Genomic DNA, 22,401 nt, shown 5'->3' with positions numbered 1-22,401 from the left:
TGGATGCTGCAGGGAGCAGAGTGCTCACCAGGGTGAGGTGGGCTCTGGTTCTGGAGCTCTGCCCAAAGGTTTCTTCTACCTACAAAAGCAAAGAGGAGGATGGCCTCTTCTACCATGCTACTAATCATCAATAGATGATTCTTCCACTTCATTGCACACTTACTTTACAAGAGGCTTTTTGAAGCAGGTGTTTCCATTTAGAGAATTCCCCCCCACACACACCCCGGCAGAGTTCTTCACTTTTCTGCCTATGATTAGCATTGCTTGCAGGGGTTTGCAAGGTTCTTTCATTGTCATTTTCTTTGAGTCCTTACATTATATTGTGAGATTTTTTTTTTCTTGCAAGTCTCAATGCTTTTCACCTTCTCAGCTGGGATCAAGAACTTCTTGATGTTTTGTCACCAGTCCTGTCTTACTTTTTTCCCTTTGCAGGTGTCTCTGGTTGCATCTTGTTGTATGCGGTAAAGAAAAATCTTAGACTCCCAACATTTTAAAGAAATTTATTTTCTGTTTCATTTTTCCCCCCTCCCTCCTGCTCCCAATTCTTCTTTCAGTGAGGCTTAAAAGCTTGTCATTCTCTTTATTACCAGACCTGCTATATGGTAGGCATTGACTATTTCCGTTGAAGTAAGATAAGGATATTCCACGCATTTAGGAAGATAGATACTAAGAACTATAAATTAGCTGTAGTCCATAACGCTGTGTTAATGTGTACTCCAGCAGACAGACTAGATTCAGAAAACAAGTATAACCACACTCTAGCATATCGGTTTGTCATGGTCCAGGATGTTCGTGATAAAGTATCATTTTAGTTTAACTTGTTGCAGTGACACAAGTTAAGCATTGTTTGCATTCTAACCATTTCTTTTTAATTTAAAAATTAAATTAGTCAGCAAAAAATAGAGGTGAATGGAGTTTATCCACCTCTACTTTGAATAACATTAATTTGCCGAATGTTACTTAATATTTACCAATTAATTTGTTTTATTTACCAATAAAATCAATAAAATTAGCATGTTTTGGCATGGGATGTCTTTAGCAATGGAAAACCCATATAATATAGTTTGGAAAGAGCCTTGGATTTACAAACCATTGTCATGACTTCCACAGGTACCTTTTTGTGCTAAAGAAATATTTTATTCATGGTAAGAAATTTTAGTCGTTGATGTAGAAAGAGATTAGATTATATAAAGCAACTGCTCTGGAAGCTAATTCAGACTCTTCATCCTAGCAAAAAAGGTGGGTGTGTTGGGATGAGATGGTTCAGCTCTATTATCCTTAAAAAGCATTTTACCAAAACATTGTATAGGAAGCACAATTCCTTCTTCTGCTTACTTCCCTTGCCTATCACATGATATGAAGCAATTAAGAAAAGCCTCATTAAAATGTTTGTTATAATTTAAAGCTAGCTCAATTTGGAAAACATTTGATTCTTTGTCTTGCATATAATGTCGTGATTCATCTGCTTGCAATTCCTTCTTGTTTGTTTCAGTGTTGCTATAGCAATCCTTGCCTTTCAAGTAGCAAGTAAATTGTTGAAAAGTACATCTTTTTTGATTATGTAAACAGCATGCTCCTATAGAAGGAAAAACTTTATTATTGTAGGCACTAACATTTGTTTACTCTATTGTAGCTACTCTCCCCTTTTTCAATGTGAGTATATCCATTAAGATCCTACTTTTTAAATTCTTTTCTTATCGTGACTTCAGAAGAGTTTCTCTCATAATGACATTCAAAAGATTTGATCCTCAAAAAGGGCATGGTAATCAAATTATAAATGTTAATATATTTCCTTTTTCATAACAGTTTTGTAGTATCCTTGTGCAAGCCAAGCACTTAAGACCAAGAGTTTGCTATACATACGCCAGAATTCCAGTCTAGCATCTCTCTGTAAATGGAATTACTTTCAGGCAACTGAGCAACCCCCAAAACAAAACAAAAAGCACTAGAAGATACAAGGCTTACAAACAACTAGGTTTTTTTCTGCTTGTAAAAGCAATGTCTTATCAGGACCAAAAATAGATTTAAAGGGAAAAGGAGAATAGATATTGTATAAAGTGATGTTGACAGAGTTTGGCAAGTTTTTGGGTTTTTAGTATCATCAGATAATCCAGGTTGGATGGGACCTATCATTTCCAGGAGTTCTGCCTTTCCAGGACTCAGCATTTATCACTGAATTTCACCAGGTTCCTGTTAACACATTCCTTCCACCTGTCTAGGTCTCTTTTGATGGCAGCTCTGCCTTCCACTGTACTGACCAGTTCCCCCCAATTTGGGGTCATCTGCAGATTTGGCAAGGGTGCCCTACATACCCTCTCCAGGTCACTGACAGAGATGTTAAACAACCTGTAGTTTACTGCATTGGCTTTTGCCATTTTTGGAAGACGGCTGCAACATTTGCCTTTCTCTGGCTGTTGTTGGGACCTTCCCCAATCTCCAAGGCCTTTCCAAACTTGTGAAGACCAGTCTTGCAAGGACATTTTCAAGCACCTTAAGCTCCCTCAGGTGCACTCCATGGGGTCCCACGGACTTGTGCAGGTCAAGTTCTGCCCTTGCAAGCAGTTCCTGACTCATCCCTCATCCCCATCTAGTAGCCCCTCTCCTCCTTGAGCCCTGTTGCTAAGCTTAGAGAGATGGCAGATCTTAGCAGTGAAGACCAAGGCAAAGAAGACGGCAAGCATCTCAGCCCCAACTGTGTTCGCTGTCACTAAATCAACTGCCCCTTGAGCAGCAGTCTCACATTTTCCTTGTTTGGCCTTTTACTCCTTATGTAGCAGTAGAAGTTCTTGTTGCCCTTACATCCCTTACAAGTCTCAACTTGCTTTGGCTTTCCCAACGCTACCCCTACATGCCTAGGCAGTTTTCTGAATGTCTCCTTCGTAGCCTGATCCTGCTTCCCCCTCTTGTATGCTGCCTTTTTGCAATGGAGTTGTGCCATGAGTTTCCGGCTTAGATAAGCCAGCTCTTGATTTCCTGAGTATTGGGATGGACAGTTCTTGTGTGTGGAGGATGCTGTCCTTAAAGACATGCCAGTTTTCTTGAGCTCCTTTGCCGTTAGAGCTGCCCCTCATGGGATCCCACCTACCAGTTTCTGAATAAGCCTAAATCTGTTCTCCCAAGGCCCATGGTCAATGTTCTGTTGGTCTCCTTCCTCTCTCCCCTCAGGATGCTGAACTCTATGATTTCATGGTCCCTACAGCCAAGGCTGCCATTGGTTATCACATCCTCAACAAGTCCTTCCTTATTAGTGAATAGAGGATGCAGCTGTGCATCACTCCTGGTTGGCCCGTCAGCACCAGGAAGTTACCCCAACACTCTCCAGAAATCCTCTTGATTGCTTGACTCCCACCACATCGCCAGGAGATGTCAGGGAAATTAAAGTCCCCCAGGAGGACTGAGCTCTGCGACACAGAGACTTCCCCACATTGTTTAAAGAAGCCTTTAACCACTTCCTTACCCTGAGCAGTGGGTCTGTAGCACACCCCCATCACGGTGTCAGCTTTACTGGACACTCCTCTGACCCTGACCCATAGGCTCTCACCTGTCTGTCATCTGCCCCCCACGTCCAACTGCTCCTTCACACGGAAGGCAGCCCGCCTCTTTTATCTCCTCTGCCTGTCTATCCCAAAGTGCTTGTGTCTGTCCATCACAGTACTCCAGTTACGTGAGCTGTCCTACCACCTCTGAACTATCCCAGGGATGTAGTTTTGTGACTACATGTAGGGCTTTGGTCCCCCCTGCTCATCTTCCAGGCTACCTGTGTATGTGTATATACACTTGAGGTATATGTCCCTTTGCCATTTTATCATTTCTGAGGTCTCACTTGTTCTTGTCACTTTGCAGCCACTGCTTTCCATCTCATCCAGCATTTCGTCACTTAACTGTGGGTCACCATCTCCTTCCCTGTCTTTCCTAGTTTAAATCTTTCATCACCAGGTTGGCCAGACTGTTGACTCATCTCACTTTGTCAGGTGAATCCTGTCTCTTCCTAGCAGTCTTCAATCTATAAAGTTTGCCCTGTGGTCATAAAAGCCAAATCCCTGCTGATGACACCAACTGTGCAACCAGGCATTGATGCACAGGATCCATCAGCTCCTCTACAAGCCCTTCCCTTCACCAGCAGAATTGATGAGACAGCACCTGGGCCCTCATGCCCTTGACCTGAGCCATGCAGTCACTCCTGATATGCTCAGAGTCTCCCTTGGCCATTTCGTTCATGCCCCCAGGGATGAGCAGCAAGTGGGAGAGAATAGTCTGAGAGCCAGACAAGCCTTGGCGGTCTCTCCACAATGTCCTTGATCCAAGCCCTGTGTAAGTGGCACACCTCCCTGCGCAGCAGGTCAGGTCAGCAGATGACGACCTCCATCTCCCCCAGCAGGGAGTCACCCACTATTATCACTCACTGCTTCCCCCCCGTCACTCCTGCATGATTCAGGCTTGTCCAGTTCTGTTGCTTCTCCAGACAGGGCTTTCTGCCCCTCACCTGCTACCGGGGTGCTGAGCCTATTCTGCAGCTGCAGATCTGCAGGCAAAGCAGGAGCCATCCTCCTCTTGCCCCAAGCCACAAGCTTCCAGCCTTCTCCATCATGGGAGTCACTACTTGCCCCACAGTCAGCCACTGTGTCTGGCTATATCCTTCTGTGCAGTTAGGGTTCAGGGTCTGGTCTTTGTGAGGATCACTTAGCTCCTTAAGTTGGTTCGCAGCTACTGAGGCAGCACACCCTTCCTGCAGGCAAGGACACCGCCTCTGCCTGCCCCAGCCCCAGGTGGAGGCACCAGGCACTGCCTGCAGCCCCAGGCCTGGGCAGCTGCTTCTTCCCTCCGGAGCTCTGAGTTGAGGCCTCTGAGGTATTTTAGCCTCCACAGCTCAAAATATCTAAGTACAGGACAGTCAGTTCCAAAACTCAAAATATTTTACAAAAAATTAGCTGCTTCTTTGGGAGTCAAATGCATTGAAGGTAAAGGTCATTCTGCATCTGGTCTGCCTCATCATGGTATTATAGACTTTTTCACTAATGCCGTATCCAATATTTTCAATATTACCGGCCCTCAGGTGGCTTAGGCACAGTAGCCTTTTTCTGGAAACCTTTTTCATGCTGCGTCTTCTCACAGTGGCTCTTCATTCAGTTGCACGCATGCTCTGCTATTGCAGTTTAAGTATCTAAAGTATCTAAACCCACACTGAGAATGACACCATATCGGAAGATTCTGATGTCACATTAGGCCCTATTTATTCCAGTGATTTGTACTGAGACTCACGTGGTCACGTTCCAGTCACTGCAGCTTCGCCCTCTCGTTAGGTAAACTCTAGAGTCACTGAACACGCGGTCCAAAGCCCAGTGCCTCATTACATTCTCCCTTGAGTTCACTAAGGGTCGGCTGATTTCTGGCATAGAGAGTTCCTAAGCATCTCCCTGTGAAAGGCTCCGGACCTAAAATCTAAAACCCTAAAAATTTTAAAACCTAAAAATAAACTCTCTAGGTATTTATGATAGCCCTGTGTGGGTATTTCCTTAGCACTCTACTTAATGGTAGTTACTTGAAAGTTCATACTTCCCCTAAAAGGAAGCACTTTCAGAGCTGTGGAAACTGAATGATTTCTTATGCCAAAATGAAAAATTCCTAATAAAAGAGTAATAATTTTAAATGAATATTCTGAATTCTTTACTTTTTGTAAACTTCAGTATACAAACTAACTGAAATTTTGTTGATTTTTTACATGCAAATCTTGTACACTTCCTTTCTATCTAATCTCAGTTTAGTTTGTTAAGAATGTCTATGAGCAACAGGGAGTCAAAATGAACTTTTTAAACTATTTGAAGTATTCCAGGCAGCATCCTTTTCACAAAGCATCAGAAATTGTGAGTAGTCAGAGAACTTATACTGGGCCCATACTGCTAAAGTAAATCATAACAAGACCTTGAAGGACTAAAATTTAATCAGTATCTGAATTCTTTACCAAAGACCTATCAGAAACTTCTGCTGCCTAGTCATCAACAGAAGAATTATTTACCTTCATTTCAGTATAAGAATAGCTCACAAAAAATTCCAGACATAGAATTTTTATCAGAAAAGTATGTTGATTTAATTATTTGGAGAATTAATTTCCTAAGGGTAGATTCACTTTGCTGTTGCTGCCCTTTTCCCCTGCATAAGCCAGAGACTGGGAAATGTGATCCTTTCTGATCAGGGACTTTGTCAGGGACTTGATTTTCCTGAACTCTGAAGGAACAGCATATTGCAGAAGTTGGCCATAGAAAAGATTTTACATTAGTTTAAAGCACAGTACCTTGAAGTGCATCAAAAAGAAAATCTATTGATTTTCTTTACTAGGTGTTATTAAGCTAAGACTGTGGTTGAGGTCTCTCTGAAACAAAACACGTCACTCTTCTCAGAGGTTGATAATCATATATCAACAAACACGTAAATAATGCAACAGCGCTCTTCTTTTTCTGGAACAAATGGAAAAAATGCACACATCTGTATTTATATACAGATATGCACACCTATATCTCTTCATGTTTTTACATATATAGACCTGCATATATGTGCTGATAAATGGGGTGGCAGCTAAGCTAAGCCTGTATCTCTATTTAATGTGAGTTTCAAGAAACCTAGTAATATTCTTCAAAGTTCCCATTATACTGGTACTAAGTTGTATTTTCACCTACTTATCTACTTCCTTGCCTTGAGCTAGCTCATAATAAAGAGGTCCAGCGTAACACAGGCTGCATTCTTTCACCTTGGTGTCAGTAATCCTAGTACTACTCTATCTCTAATATTCCAAATTATGTTTAAACTCTGGCCAGCCCTTCATCTGCACCCATCAACACTATCCTTTCCCAAATATTCTTGGAAAATCCTCTCTCACAGTCATAGGCAATATGGTAACCTATTTGGAGCTGCAGGTGCACTAGTTAAAGGACAACAAACAATATTTCTCACCTTACGCTTGTGACCCAAATTTAGAGGTTACGATATAATCAAGCATCCTGAGAATCTTTTAAATCAAGACTGAATGGTCAGCGCACAAAGCTTTTTCCTGGAGTTCTGGAAAACCAGGCAGGCACATTCTCTAACTACAGCCAATCTTTGGGAATCCTCCAAAGCACTAATGACAATTTGTACCAGCATGAGATGTGAGGTCTCCAGAGATTAGAATGTGCTTTTTTTTTTTTTTTTTTTTTTAACAAAAACAGGTTTCGCTGTCTGTGAAGATAAGTCTGGAAGTGTATACAAATTCCTGTTATTGTTCCAGGACACCTTCACCTGAAAAGACTAACTCACTATAAAGTTCTATTCTAATTAGAAAGCTGCCCAATAAAAATTTCAGGCCGATTTTTAATTGATTAGGTCTCATAGACTTCCAGACTGAAGCCCTCATGAATTCAACCTAGAAGCTATGAATTTGTTTTTTCTCTGACTTGCATGCTGTTGGCAAAACTAACCGTGTAACTGAAATGTAAATTTTAGTTGCCTCTATGGATTTACAAGTCAGAATGGAACCCGTTCACTTCCTCACTGCTCCAGTGCCAAGAAGAACACAATAACCTACTGTAGTCATTACAGTCCACACATAAAATTTTGATATATGCTCTACAGAATGATTGCATTAAAGTACTAATTTTTCAGTTAGAGGCATCTAACTTACCTTAACAGACTTGTAAATTTTAAATGTTTTTATTGCATACAAATAGGAATGTTATGACATTTTGAAAATAATGTATCAGTTGTGTAACTGCTCTCAGTAAAAATTAAAAACAGATATGGAAGCCACAGTTGAATCACCTTAGATGATGCCTCTTTATGGAAATGTGTGCAGGTACATCAGAAGTAGAACATTCTTTCCTTTAATCATTGATCAATAAATCTGGCTGCAGCACTTTCAGAACACATTTTTGTGAAAACATCCTGTTCGTCCAAGCTGAAACATATGAAAGAAACGTACTGAGTTGTACAGAGTTTTTGGTTAGAAGGTTTTGTAGCATTCCGGGCCGCATACTTAGTACAGATGAGAAAGAATAAAATTGAAAACCTGAGTATTTTGTCCAGAAATGGATATTTCAATGCCATTTTACTTATGAAAATGCTTTAGAGGTTTTGTTTTTACTCCAATGCAGAACAAAATCATCAAAAGCTTGAATGTTAAATTGAACTGTCATCCTTAACCAGCTCTAATAATCAATAATAATATTTTGCATAACAGTTTTGCTTTCCAAAGGATTACAAGATTGGACTCAAAATATCTGTTCAGATAATAGTACTTTGTAGAGCCTCTTTCATCCAACGATCTCAAGTATAATTAATTAAGCCTTGCAACATTTCAGTCATGAACATCATGCCTAACATATTACAGAAAATACAGTCAGAGGTTAAATAATTTCCCACTGTCGTACTGGTGGCCTGCCGTAGAAATCACATTTCCTGACTCCCAGTCCTATCATCTAATCACTATGATCCTGTCAAGTTGTGGGAACTATTTACTATCATTAAGCCACAATCCAAAATATTATTGTCCGCAAAAGCAGAAGTCACACTGTAGGTCTCAAAGGAGAGAAATGTTAAAGAGAAGGAGTCAAGCTGTATTTAATAGGTGACCTACTGTCTGTTGAGAAGTAAAGTTCAAAATAATTTCTTTTCTTTTTCAAAAAATGAGCTCTTTTAGTATTATGGTCATCAAGTGATGCATCATTCATTTATTAAATAAGAGAGCCCTATTACATCTGAAATGTGGACTAATTATTGTAAAAACATTAATCAACTTGTTAAGAACTCTTCAGTAATAATGTAGTTTCTTTGTTGCTACCACAGTAAGATTTACCTCACATAACCATAATCTGCTTATTGATACAAATACCATCTCCTCTTAGTTAATTTCAGGAAAACATTGTAGAAGTGCTCTAGGCTGAGAGGGATGATAAATAATTTTTAGACTGAAAGTTGAAGTGGATTGATTAGGAGCAATTTTTTATGTTTTACACAATAAAAAGATGAACTACATGGTTCGCAGAGCCAATTTGCAGAGCAACCTCTTCTCTCTAATTGCTGCTAGACTAATGTAGAAGAACACTTCTAGGAAGTAGAGAAATCCATTTAGCCAACCATGTCATTTAAGTAGTGAACACAAGTAGTGGATTTTTCCATTACCTTTCGTATTAGCCTTGCTACATTCCACCTGTGACCCTCACTTTAAGAGGGCAATGCTCTTTCATACAATTTTGTAACTATAATAAAGGTCCACTTCAAAATTTTTCAAAGTAGACTAAGGACATTTTAAAAAAAACATAATTAGGGACATAACCAATCTCACTAATTCCTGGTAATGTATTGTAAAACCAAATTATTTGCTAAAAGGTCTAATAAATCCCTATCTGCAGGAGTAGAAAAGAACATTTCCTCTATTTCCTCTGGCACGAGAATCTAGTGACTGTTCTCTTCTGACTACTCACTCTGTGGTTGCCTCAGCTACTGTGAAATTTATTTTAAGAAGCATTTTTTTGTAACAGGAAATGGACAGATTGAAATGGACAGATCTTATCAGATAGAATTTTTTTAGTACTCTTCACATGAAAATAGATAACATACTGGAGCTAGAGAGAAAAAAAGATAGGCATAGCTTTAGCTCCGCCCATTACAGCAAGTCAGAGCATATGGATTGAAACTATTACGTATACGTTCCAGACTTCTTCTCTAAGGATTGTTGTTATTAATTGCAGTAGCTGCATTAAAAGGAATGATACAAGCAAAAACTGCCCTGGAGCAAAAGTTGGTTCTGTGCAATGCTTCAAAGCTTCTTTATTGAAATAAGAACATTTTTTAAAGTTAATCCCATAAATATCTAGGAAGAAACACTGACATGTTTGAAGAAAGTACTCTTGGTAACTTAAAAACAAAAGCAAATGACAGTACTCACAGTGTCCGGTTACAGAGAGTTTCCTAATAAATTGAATTACTTTTACACAGCTTTTTCAGGCATTCTGATGAAACACATTAAATAAGTGTGAGGTGTTGTGACACTGGTACCTCAATATATATTTTACGCTATACCAAAACTAAATTAGAGGGTTGACGCAGCAGGAACTGCTCTACTTCGGCATTGCACACAGAAGGCCATAAAAAATCTGAAAAACAGCTTCTGTTTCAGCATAAATAGGATCTGTACAGAAAAAATGGGAGAACTGGAAATGCCAGCTTAGTTTTTTCATGACAGTAGCATCACCTGTAACACTTTAATTCAGCTAACACCATTCTCACCGCTTAAACGCTCTGCTTTAAAACATGATTAGGGAAACCTGCCTCTTCCTTAACAATATTAACTGCAGTGATTCAATGTAAATGATAAATATCTGCTGGTTGTCTAAATACTGTTTTGAATGTATTATTTTGATACCAGAACAGCAAGGCCAGCATGGATACATTTACACTGCAATATTTACTTGTTTTCAGCAGTACCTGGGGTTATTTTAAAAAAGGCCTAACATCGATGTGGTTGTGACAGTTGCAGAGGGGGGGAAGCTGTTATTTTTATGTGTATGCATGCGTGTGTGTGCATTTTCCACAAAGACGTGGTTTTAATAACCATATTATATATACTAACATAGGCAGGGCCTAACGGTTTAAAAAGGATTAGTATCTTGAAAAGGAGTCATTAGTCATGGTCTGCCTATTGCATGCGCTAGTAATCCCAGTACAGATGCAGGACTCACTGAAGTTTTAGGTGAATTGAGCTAGGTAACCCAATCTTAAAAAGAATTACGACTTCTCCAAACCTAGACCAGCCTATGGCACACAGCTCACGAGCTATTCCAGTGAAATCTGGGAAGGAGAGACAAATAGGCTATAAAGTCCTGTTCAGTCTAACAGCAAAACCAGCAGTGCTGCAGCTCCGGAGCAGCACACTGCTGCTAGGCGAGGACGGCCTCTCCTGACTTGCCGGCCAGCTGTGGCGACCCAGGATCTGAGCGCCCGGCGGCAGGGAGCACATTCACACAGGCTGTTACAGCCAATGCCGCCGAGTTACCTAGAGCCACGGCACCACCATGGAACACAAAAATAGGACTTTGAGAAAACCGCTGTCATTGTCTACCTGAGCACTCTTTCTAAAGGTCCCCTTCTCTAGTTCTTCCCAGCAAATTTGACACTGAGTAAAGAAAGCTGTCCTAATATACAGATTTACTGATTTTCCTCTCCAGCTCTGTTATAGCAGCATAACTTTGCTATCTGTGATAGACTTATATCTGATTTATATCAGTAAAACTGGGAAGGGAAGCAGGCCAGCATATTTACCCAGCACTAAAGTGAGAATCTTAAGCAAGAATAAACTTTGCTTTAAAGGGGCAAAAGAAACTGTGTTAGGCAAGTTTTCAGATTTGATGCCACAGCATAATGTGACTCATACAAGCACCCTGCCCCCTGAGTTTTAAAAAACATGCATTAAATATGCAACATTTGCAAAACATAATATCTAGATTTTTAAATCAGATGGTGCTAATCACAGTTTGGCAGCACTGGAAGTAGTCAACAGCAATTAGCTTCTTTGTGGATTCAGTACCGAATCTCAGAAAAGTTTCCAGTTTAGGCAAAGTGACTATTATCTTCTCTAGCAGTTCTTGGTAACCATGATACAAGTTGCAATCCTAAAGTTAAAATTTCCCAGACGAGGCAGGTTTATATCTGAGATGTCTGCTATGTGCTGAGTGACACGATTTGTATCAAGAGAAGTCCCCAGTATAAATAGAACTGTACAAGAAAAACCACTTTAACCAGTGCAACTGGTAGATGCAGAAGGGGGAGCACAGCAATAGGTAGGCAGAGAAGACGACAAATTTGTAGATGATGGTTAGTTTTTATTAGGATAAAAACAAGCCTTTTAGGTAATCCTTTTTTTTTTTTTTTAAGATACAACTGCATTCACCTCTGCGATACGTATTTTAATCTTAAAATACTTTTCAGCTGCGTATAATTTTACAGCCATAGGAAAACACATCTGAAGGGACTCAAAATTATTTAGTTCTACTCCCTAGCCCCAAACCACAATAACTATCCTCATGTTATTCCTGACTGATGCTGTCTAACCTGCTCCTGAAGGCCTCATCATGGGAGTCCCCACAACCTCCCCAGGCAACTTATTCCAGGTCTCTGTGAGTAGTACCTTTAATAAGTTTTTCCTTATGTCTAACCTGAATCTTTTCTGCATCAGTTTAAGCCTGTTACTTCTTGTCCTACTGCAGATACACAGAACAGATTATCCTCTCTATGTCGGTTAACAGCCTTATGCATATTTGAAGACTACCATGTTTCCCCACTGCTCCCTTAAGTCCTCTTTCAGATAAACAACCTAATTTCTTTCAACCTTTTCTCACAGTACATGTTTTCTGTGCTAACAATCATTCTTGCTGCTTGTCTGGACTTTCAGTGTTTGGTTCACATCTTCCTCAAAGTGCAGTTCCTAAAACTGGACCCAGTAAAAATGTACAGATTTACCAGCGGAGAATTAGTTCATGCATCTCTCTGGTTAGACTTTTTTTTACACTTCCCTGTCTAACAGCTATCTTTTTCACAGTCACATGAGGCTGAGGCTCACTTATCCTGTGATCCACTACATTCAATAAATCTTTTCCTGAAAAACTGCTACCTAACCAGTTATGGCCCATACTTAAATTGTACAGTTGATTGCTCCTCCTTAAGTGTACTTCTACTTGTTCCTGCTGAATTTCATTCTGTTTTTTTAAAGCCACGTATCCAATTCGCCAAGATTATTTTGAATCAGACTTTAACCATTCAAACATCATGCTAGATTCCTGCCTCAGGCTAAACTGAGAGAAATTTTAGCAGAAATGGTTGAGTCATTTCTCAGAATAAGATGATGGAAAAAACATGCTATTTTGCCCAGTGACTGTTAAGGATATTTTAGAAATACTAGTGCATATGATCCCAACTCCCACATCTCTATGCTCATAAGCACAATACCCCCAACCTGGTGCCTGTCCCTTCCTGCCATACTATCAAGCTTCTTTTCTCCCAGCTGGGCAAGTTTTCAGTATCCCAACTTTCCATGTCATCTTACAGTTCATGCTCAGACTTCCCCACATCTACTCAAGTTTCTCACTTGAGCTCTCCTGCCCTTTCCCCTCTGCACACTTTCACATACCCCAATATTTCCCTCTCTTCTCTATCTACCCAGTCCCAGCTCTTGCATCTCTCCTATGTGTTTCTCCAGCATTTGCTTTCTATTCTTCTGTCCCAGTACCCAAAAACTCAGGATTGTCCTCTGCCCTTGGAGAACCCCTTTACACCTACAGGCCTGTACAAAAATGTGTTTTGCTGCATCTTTGGTGCTTTCACTTCGCCCAGACCCTGCCTTTTCCTTACTGTCTGCTTTCTGAAAACTCAGGCCTCCCTGCTGCAATGGCCCGTTTCTCTCCACAGAGGTAGTTGACTTCTACAGCCTGCAGGGCAGGAAGAATTTCTCTCATCTTAGCTGGTGCGCTAAGTGCGAGTGCCACTGACAGCCAGTAACAGCAATTACAGGGAAAGTCCTAGTCAGTCATCTCGGTCTCGAGAGGCAGTGCACAATTGCAGTACAGTTAAGACAGAAAGCCTGTGAAGGGAGGGGGTATGTGTAAAGTAGTTTTCTGCAGAGATTCTATTTTTATTATATTTAGGTACATTTTCACAGGACATCAAAAAAGCATCTACAAAATATAGGGAATATACCGGAGTAAGAAGATAGCGCTGCCTCCACTTCTGCAATTACATGATTACCTGAAATCATTTAAAAAACAACACAAGACGGCCACCCCTCAACGTATACATTGATTATGGAGGAAAGAGTGAGAACAAGTACCCTTAGGCTCAATCAAATATCAGGAAGCAAGCAGAAAAGTCTTAATATTTTTGAGGTGTTAAAAAAAAAAGTTATGCCAATCACACGCTTTCTAAGGGCAGAAATCACTCCTTTAATCTCACTATTGTCTTCCAGCTGTCTTTTTGTTCATCACTCAAAAAGCCTGAGCAAGAAGGGAACATGATGGAAAAGCATCACGTTTTGGTAATCTCTCTCTAGTGAAATTAACAGCTTTTAGCTGCCTTCAGGACTGTAAACTGAAGGGCAGAAAAATATCATTTTCCGCCAAAGAATTTATTCTATTTCATTTCCTGTATCTGAAATAGCAGACTTTCGAGGGCAGCACAGGTAAAGCAATAAGTTTTATGTTTAAAACTATAGGTTTTATGTTTTGTATTATGATATACATAGAAGCTTCAGCTGAGAGCAGGACCAATGATCTTAGACGCTGTAGTTACACAGAGTAAAAAAAAAGGTACAAATTCTAATGGTCTTACAGTTCAAGTTAACAAAACCTGTAAAGCATAGGGGAAAAAAGTGTTAGCAGTATATACAAAAAGAAAGTGAGAACCTCGGAGACAGGTTATCTGCATGACTGAGGTATTGTTTTTAGTAATATAACTAATTCTATTATTTTTTTAATCTAACAAAGATTTAAAAATCACTGAAGTTCTCAGTTCTCAAAAAGATCTTTCAAAAGAATAGTATCATTGTTTTATTTAGAATTGCTGTGAATTCTGTATCCAAACAAATACTAATTCATCTTATTACAATTTCTCTAATACTAGCTACAAGTGTTCAGTTAGAGCGTTAAATTAGTTGGTTTTATTGCCTGGCTAGATTAGCTTATTTTTGTGGGCTTTTTTTTTTAAGACTTAAGAAAAAATTTTTCTATGGGAACATGAATGGATTATGGCATTAACTGTACTTGTGTTGGTGATTGGGAGGACATTATCTCTTTTTTAAACCAGAGAGCATCCTCAGTAAGGCCTATGTTGAATTAGAAAGTGATAGCTCCTCTACTAGAGATGTAGTGTAGACTGACAAAATATTTGTTCCGCAGTAAAAGATGGTATCCAATCATCACACTTTTAGCCAACATTTTATATTGACAAAACCTTCTGGTGTAACTCTAGTCCTATTTTTGCTTTTTCTTAATTTCCATTAGGGACTCCTGAGTGCAAAGGTACTATCTCTAGCTTAGGGAGTCCATGAATCAGAAACTGCGGAAAGAATACATCAGGGAAACATTACTATATATTCCCATGCCACCCAAGGCACCCACTGTGGCCATTTTCAGGGTCAGAATAGTGAATTATGTGGACAGTTGGTCTTACCCTAAATAGGTTTCCTATATTTTTGTTTATAAACAAAGATTCATAAAAAATTGAATGTACTTGCGCTAGTATGGCAACAACAGTTAATATTTGATTTTTTTTAATATTAGTTTATTTTGTTTACAAGTGGTTTTCCAAACACTGGAGGTGTGGAAAATAACATTTTGTGTTTACCATATCATTTGTACATCTTTAGTAATGTATTCTGAGAACTCATTAGGACACATGGTTGGAAAATTCTCATTTTAAGTAGAATAGTTGTTAAGCAACTTTAAAATTTAATTAGAACTCTTTGCTGCATTTCATTATGAGGTTATTTCATAATTACTCAGCAGGTCCTAGGTATTTACTAATGCAGAAGTGACAGTACATGATACTGCTGAATTATAACTGCACAGCTGGAGAAAATACTTAGAAAAATGAAGAACAGATAAGTGCATCATTTAAAAAGCATCAGGGGAAAACTCAGCATCAAGCAGATCCTTTTTTCCCCTCTAGTTACTACTCACAGTTGTAAATAATGCTACAAAATTTGGACTGGAAGTCTGTTTTCTAATAGCTTAAGGAGCCTACCTAATAGAACCAACTGGTTCTTCACATATGCAACTTGCAGGAATTAGGATATTAATAAGTAGAAGGAAGGTGTGCTCCTAACTAACAGGAAAAGGTGGGAACTATTACAATTGGGCCTGTACTCAGTAATATGAATTTAATGCAGTGAATCAACATGCAGGGGCAGAACTGGGTTCTAAAGATGCTGAGACACACTGTAGGTTTTTCTTGGGGGGGAAAAAAACCCCTAAAACTACAATTCCATTTGCCTGAGTAATAACTGCATTCTGCACCCTCCCAAGTTTTGCCACGAAACAGGAAGTTACACCATCATTCAAGCCTATTTTAAAAATATGGTAATATGTTGCTACTGGTCAGGGAGATTTAGACATTATTGCATAGATGGTATTTGTGCACTCATTCACAGACAAACTGTCTGCATTTTAAAGCTTTCAGACCTAAGAATTTAAAGTTCAGTGGAATACTTTTGTGAAAATAATGCTGCACTGTGCCTTCCTTTCTCTGTTGACTAGGAAGATCCCATCAAGAAACACAATGTAGATAACTAAATCCCCTCAAATTAAGTAATCTCTTCTAATCATTTCTAGCATTTTTAATCAATATAAATATATACGATTTTCTTTTTTGGCATCTCCTGCAGCTAAACCTGGATTTCTACAATCAATTACTCTTTTTCAGTGTCCGAAGCAGTTTAGAATCGCCCTCCTTTTCCCTCCTTCCTTGTCTGCTACTCTTTACTACTGCTAACAAAGCCATTGCTTCCTTTGTGGAAGAAAAGAGAGGATACAGTAAGCTTTTTGGCATTGTTATGTTCAAGTGCTGAATTTCTTAGCTTCCTTCTCTTGTGTTTTTTACTTGGCCTCTTCTCATTATTTTCATCCTACTTTCCTCCAGCTGGGTCCAAAGATGCCTGTTGCTATCCCTCAGCTGAATTGTGTCTATGGCTGTAGTTTGACAGGCTTTGAACTAGCATACACAGCTCCGTCACCTCTCCTGCTTCTTTCCACACCTGCACCTTTGCACCTCAGGAGAGTGATCCAGGCTAAAAGTCAATCCAGCAACACCAGCTAAAGATAGTTTTTACCCTCGCAGCTTTATGGTAATGTTTCAGTTTGAACCCAGCACAAGGAAGATGGTGTGCACGCATGAGAACAGGGCAGGAGAGGTCTAATGGCTCCTTTCAGTGGCAATGCTGGCTTATACTGATCTAAAGCAAATGTGGGACTACGGCATAAAACGATTGGGTCGGTCCCCCCCCCCTTTTTTTTTTTTCCTTTTTTCCTCCAGTTAGCCAATTTCCAACTAAATCTTAAGGCATTTAGGGGCATGATTTGCTTTTATTTTTCTATACTTAGCATAGATATACTGTTTTACTGCCCTAATATGGTCAACTGGTCTTATTACACAGCTTCTGGAAGCCAGTATAAATTATACCAGTCTATGCATCTTTAAACCGATAATACAATGTCCATAGATTTTGTCAGTCTGCATCAATTGTACCACAAGTAGTGTAGTTACACTGAACGATAAACAACAAACTAATCCAGAAAGTGCGACTCAAAAGCTTCAAGCTACCCCAGACATGGGCTTCTTCCTTAAAAAGAACACACAATTCTTTTGCTTCCGACAATATGCTGGATGGGACGCTATTGTCAAAAACACAACAGCCTTAAAGTTTTGACACACAAAGTGTGCAAGTACTAAGGAAATATTAAGCACTACTCATTTTGGATGACAGTCTACCATGAAATGGTCCAATAGAAATTTTCCTATTCATTGCTCTACCACTACTGCAATAAGGATAGTCAGTATCTATGAACAACATTATTTCCTTGCCTAGACCAGCAACCTTAGTTTAAATATATTTTCCTATAAAAACAGATTAAATTAAAGTCACCAAATAATGCTTAATCGAGTGCTCTTTTTATGTTGCTTTATGTAATTTTTTGCCCTTTTTCACTTAAGAAATATCCTATTTAAATACCCTTTAAGACATCTAGCAGTCTCACCAATTACACCTTCCTTTTCCACTCACAAATCCTCCACCTCCAAGAGTCTCTTATGCTTCCAAAACTAAGTCAGGAATAGAAACACACAATTTCCCAACATCAGACTAAAACAAAATCTTAGCTGGCAACATATGAGAACATATCCCCATCATGAGAAAAACTTGGTTTGCTTATTTCCATCACAGAACATCTTTCTTGAATTTTGAAATCATCCCTGGTAGAATACAATATGAATAAACTGACCATATTTCTCAGGAAGATCTAAAGTTGTAAATTACACTGAAGATGTAAGATTGCATTTTTAGATTCAAAACTATTCATTTCATAAAATAATGACATTCCATAAAAATGCTTAGCTGTGCATTTAAATCAGTTTGTTAAGATTATCAAAACATTGTGAAAGAGTACTTAATATTTCTTGTATCAAACATTTTCATACATCTGCAGCTGAAATTCTTTTTTAAAGAAAGCCCTCTTCTACAAAGAAGTGGCAACACAGGCAGTAACAATAGCTTCTTCCTGTCTACAAGACAGTGATTTTGTAAGAGCTGCATCAATACATGGTATACTGTTGAAGTATATCAGTTTGAGGCATAAGAATAACCTACTATTAAAAGAATATGAAATACATAACAAAGGATAAAAACTTAGTCATGTTTCATGTTTCATTTTGTACATCTGCTACAGTCTATTCAAATTGATTAGTAGACATAAACAGATAGTTAATACCTAGCTGTAATTATTTCATTTTTTAATTTTTGCACGTGTAGTCAGGGCCTAATTTACTGGTTATTAACTTTATAAGGGCCACTGCTAAGGTATTACACCAAACTAATTCCCAGTTCTGTTTTTTGAACAGCAGAAATAGAAGAAGGTTCACTGATTCAGGAGTTTTAAATACAGGGGGAAGGAATAGTAGCCAAACTGGTATCATTTGATAAAAGAAAGTCCAGAACTGTTTCTGCTTCATGCTTAGTCATCTACCCTCACCAATAGCACAGACAGTAGATGCAGTATTTTGCTAGAGATACTGAGGATTATTTTACATTGCTCTCTCCTATTTTACACTAAATAGGATTAAAGTCCACGTTCTAGTATTAGAAAATAAGGTTATAAATAAAAGTGAATATATTTATTAAAAACAAATCATGTCACATCAGCCTAATTTCCTTTTACAATAAGCAACGGGCTCTGTAGATTCGGTATCTGCTTTTCTCCTATTTTGGCTTTGTCTGCTCTGTCATGTGGGATCTCATTACATTATTTAACAAGTTGATGCCTGTCAGTTGCCTGAACCTTTGTATCTAACCATGTGTGGTGCTAGTGACTTGTGAAATAAAAGGTAGACTCTCTTCCAGTGTTTTTGCCTATTTTAACACACATTTTTAAGAGGCATAACCTTTATTCCGTATAGATACTTGCTGCACATGTTTTATGCAGTATGTCAGTTTAGGTCTTGGCACTTTAAGGGTATTTTTCATCAATTTTTATACTCAAGAGCAAAACCTCAATCTGTAAGTAAAAGGATCCACATGTGTTTTCATTAAGAGTACCCTTTGAAAGATTTTTTGAATGTTTTAAGTAAGTGGGTTCTTATTTACACTTTCTACTTAATGGCAACGTATTTCCTAGTATGTAGAAACTGTATGAGGGCAACTACACAAATAGCTGGTACCAGGGGGTAAATTATCTAAGCATCTGCTTAGGTAGCCAGCAGCGCAGGGGCTGCTATGTTTTTCTTTACAATAAATGCCAGATTTGTGGTTTAATAGCAATAATACTTGCCCTTTTTTATATACAGTACTGATTTGTTAAATGATGACTGCACTGTAATTGTAAATATTAAATGAAACTCATATGCAGAAAAGTCAGTTGTGAGCATTTAGCTTGCAATTACAGTCATTACCTAAGTGCTGTTAGTAGAACAGAATACTTCCTTTTAATTATCATAAATCAGACTTCCCCATCACAGATTCTTTGTACATATGCATATTTTCACCTTAATGTTTTAAGAGTCTTAATTCAAAAGAATGCTTTGTGAAGGATATGGTTCTGCCAGTACTTTAAGAGTAAAACAGATATCTGCTGCAGTTAATGCTACCATTTCCTCATACTGCATCCTGTGATTATTATCAATATCATTAAAGAAAACCCTTGATCCCTTACACAGAAATAGTCATCTCCTTTTTTTCCTTATAGCACAGGCTATTCTTATCCAAGCACAAAATTCAAAACTACCAGAGTTAAACACAAATGCAAATAATGTGTTTAACATTGCAAGGTGGTCTATACCAGCTAAGTCAACCGAACAGGCTCTCTGCACAGTCAGTGCAGAGCTAGGTGCTTTAAAAGAGAGCTAAATTGCTGAGCAGGGGGATGCCATTACTAGTAAGAAACGTTAAACATGGAGCGTCTCTCAGCTCTCACTTTCCTCTATAGATTAGGTGCTTAATTTAGCTGAAAATTAGATGCCTTCAGCCGCTTGGATTCTAATTCTTACTACTCTTGCAGTCGTTACAGAACTGAGGCAGATTTCTTTTTCTTTGGCACAATGGCCTCGTGGTGAGAGGTCCCCTCAGAAAAATAGGGAAATACCCTTGCCCTGAAAGGCCTCATATCTGTCACTCATACATTCTGTGAATGTCTCAGTTGTTCATCCAACCAGACTGCATTCCCAAAGCAGGTGACATTTGGGAAGCCTGTGTCTTAGCCCTTTACATAGTCACAGAACTTTTTTTTTTTTTTTTGGGGGGGGGGGGGAGGAAATCAAAGTTTTATCCTTGAAGATAGTGTAAAAGTTAGATTTTGTATTCATTTGCCACAAAACAATAGGCTGCATATTGCCACTGCTTTCTCAGTAGTATTTTCCAGTGAAACAGTTTATTTTCTTCCCTCATCCTGTAACACTGCAATACAGTAGAAGGTACTTTAGAGCCAGTACTAACAGTGACTTGCGTTACAATATGAAACTTATGATAAAGTCGTTCTGCTAAATAACTTAAACACAGAATACAGATAACAGAAGAAGCACATGATCCACGAGGCAATGAGTGGAAGCACTCTGTGAGACCTGCTACCTGCAAAAAGAAAGAACTGAAATAGGAAGGTCAAGGGCAGTCTGGCTGCAGTGACCACGAGTGGCAGAGTTTACAGTTCTGGGAGAAGTGAGAAGGACAAGTAACAAAATCACAACGCTAGACCTTTGAGAGAGCAGACTGCAGCTTATTTAGGGATCTACTTGGGTCTAATGAGAGATAGCCCTGAGAGAAAGGCCCAGGGCAGCTGATTCCTGTTGAAGGATGACCTCTTCAAAGTACAGCACCCCACCGGAACACACAAAGCCAAGCAAGCACGGCAAGAGGCCAGCAAAGGTGGAAGGGAAACCCTTACTGAGGTCAGACACAGAAAAGAAAGAACATAAGGACATGGGGATGAGAAAGGCAACAAAAAGGCCTTCTGTAAGTACAGCAGCAAAAGGAAGACTGAGGAAAAAAAAAAATCTCAGCTCACTCTTCAGTGGGGCAGGGAACCTAGTGACAAAGGATACGGAAAAGACGGAAGCACCCGGGTTTTTAATAGCTAAGGTTTGCTTTCTGGCTGCCCATTTCCCAAAGTCTACTAACAGAGTCTGTGGAAATGTAGTATTACCCTCTGCAGGAGCAGGTGCAGTTAGGCAGTGTTCAACCCAGTGGACATTGAAAAGCCATAGGATGAGACAGGGTGCAGCTGAGGCTGCCGAAGGGAAGCTAGTTGATGCCCTTGCAAGCCCACTGCCCATAAGATGGGAAAGGTAACGGCAATCACAGGAGGTTCCTGATAACTGGAAAAAAGCAAATCTTACACCAATCTTCAAGAAGGACAAAGAGGAAGATCGAGGGAACTAGACTGACCAGCCTGACATCAGTCCCCGTGAAGGTTAGAGCAAATCCTTCCTGAAGCTGCATAGGGGCACACAAAGGAAAAGAAGGTGATTGAGAACAATCCCCATGGGTTTACCAAGGGGAAATCATGTCTGATCAACCTGATTGTCTTCTACGATGATATGACTGACTGTGTGGATACAGGAAAAGCAGTGGAAAAGGTACCAACTCAGCAGGGAACAGTCAATGCAGTAGAGGACAGGGACCTTGGCAGGCTGGAGAAACAGACTGATAGAAACCTCCCAAATTTCAACAAAGGTAAATGCAAAGTCCTTCATCTGGGTGGGAATAACCCCATGCAACAATACAGGCTGGGGGCCAGCTAGTTAGAAAATAGCTTTACAGAGGAAGATCTGTGTGTCCTGAAGGATAAGCTGAGCATCAGTCAGCAGCGTGCCCTTGCAGCAAAAAAAGACCACCAAGTATATACCAGGCTGTATTAAAAAGAGTAGCAAGCAGATCCAGGAACATGATCCTTCAGCTCTATTCAGCATTTGTGAGACTGCATGTGGAGTACTATGTTCAGTTTCAGGCCCTTTAATACAAGGCAGGCAATGACATAGCGGAGCAGGTCCAATGGATGGCTGCCAGGGTCTTCAAGGGGCTGAAGCATGTGAGAGACAGAACTGGGTTTGTTCAGGCTTGAGAAGAGGCTAAGCAGCAGGGATAGGACAGATTCTGACAGAATACACTGCAATTTTGCACTGTTAGAAAAC

This window comes from Struthio camelus, chromosome Z (genome assembly GCF_040807025.1).
Source record: "Struthio camelus isolate bStrCam1 chromosome Z, bStrCam1.hap1, whole genome shotgun sequence".
NCBI classification, from domain to species: domain Eukaryota; kingdom Metazoa; phylum Chordata; class Aves; order Struthioniformes; family Struthionidae; genus Struthio; species Struthio camelus.
Note: the sequence above shows the minus strand (reverse complement) of the source record.